This window comes from Octopus bimaculoides, chromosome 3, assembly GCF_046866305.1.
Source record: "Octopus bimaculoides isolate indiv1 chromosome 3, ASM4686630v1, whole genome shotgun sequence".
In the NCBI taxonomy this organism is placed as follows: domain Eukaryota; kingdom Metazoa; phylum Mollusca; class Cephalopoda; order Octopoda; family Octopodidae; genus Octopus; species Octopus bimaculoides.
This window is the reverse complement of record NC_142930.1, coordinates 109663678-109664883: the sequence shown is the minus strand read 5'-3', so window position 1 is coordinate 109664883 and position 1206 is coordinate 109663678. Positions and strand designations below refer to the sequence as shown.

The 1206-nt window shown below is 32.8% G+C and overlaps 1 non-coding gene across 1 annotated transcript; it reads left to right on the top strand.

Moving 5' to 3' along the window:
- Positions 1 to 810: 810 nt before the first annotated feature.
- Positions 811 to 1005, top strand: LOC128247431 (U2 spliceosomal RNA). The gene has a single exon (XR_008263818.1). It is a non-coding gene; the product is annotated as a U2 spliceosomal RNA (small nuclear RNA).
- The last annotated feature ends 201 nt before the right edge of the window (positions 1006 to 1206 follow it).

The window sequence follows — 1206 nt, the reverse complement described above, 5'->3', positions numbered from 1 at the left end:
CTTACTGGCTGAAACAGGTTTTCATATTGGCTGTAAAAAAAATATTGTATTACTTTTGTGAGAGATGGATATGAAGAAAAATCATGACACAACCAACAGAATATTATCTAAACTTACATTCATAATATCACAAATACATATTCAGATACACACACATATATATACATATAAATATACATGTGTATTTGTACAGAGAAGGAGAAGGAAATCAGGAGAGAGAGAGACTGAGATGTTTATCTACAAGAAAATAGGCTATTTTTCAAACTCTTGCATGGACAAAGGAAGGAATTTACTCAATGTAATTTCATTATGAACCTTATGATTGAGTGGGTATACTTCTAAATTACTAATATAAATGTTTGTCTTGTCAAGAAATCTACTATGTGTGTGTGAGAGAGAGAGAGAGAGGGACGGATGGAGGCAAAGTATATAATTGTGTTTGCTTCTGTATAAAGTAGCTGTAAAAGTGACAAGGACTTCCACATGATATCTGCAAAGCATTTGTTAACAAGCATCTAATTTTAAGTTACTTGTTCCAAGGGGGGGGGGGGTGCAAAAAAATACTGAAGACTTGAGAGGGAAATAACAGAAGTGAACTACACTGAATTTTTTTTTATATTTCTATCTTTAACAGATAATATATGAGCCACAATACCAGTTATGTCCAAATAAGACTCACCATTAGATAAAGAAAAAAGGGTGAATTTAGGAATCTAGCATTCTAAAAGTAATTTTTTAAAGTGAAGTTTAGCAGTTTTGTTTCTTTTTTTTTTTTTAAATAGTAAATATGTTTCTATTTAACCATCCCTTCACACTGCTTTACCCTTTGGCTAAGATCAAAGTGTAGTATTTGTTCTTGCCAGTTTAATATCTGATATGGTCCCATGTTGGGGGCCATCAATATTAAACTGATTTTTACAACAGGGCAAAGAGTTAGGGGCTTGCTCTGCTTTTACTACAGGTTGGCCTGGTATTGCAGTACTTCCAGGATTCAGTCAATCTCCTATCTGAAGGATAGAAATTAATCATCCCTTCACACTTCTCATTTATAGTGTCCCAAGGGTGTGCAAAATATGGGATATAATTAGTTGGGTAAGAAATGAGGAGGACATTTATTTTTTTTTTTGTTCCATTTTGTATTTCAAAGCTGCCAAGCTCTGATATGCAGAGTTAAGTTCAAATTTAAACAATTCATTACTTAAAAAA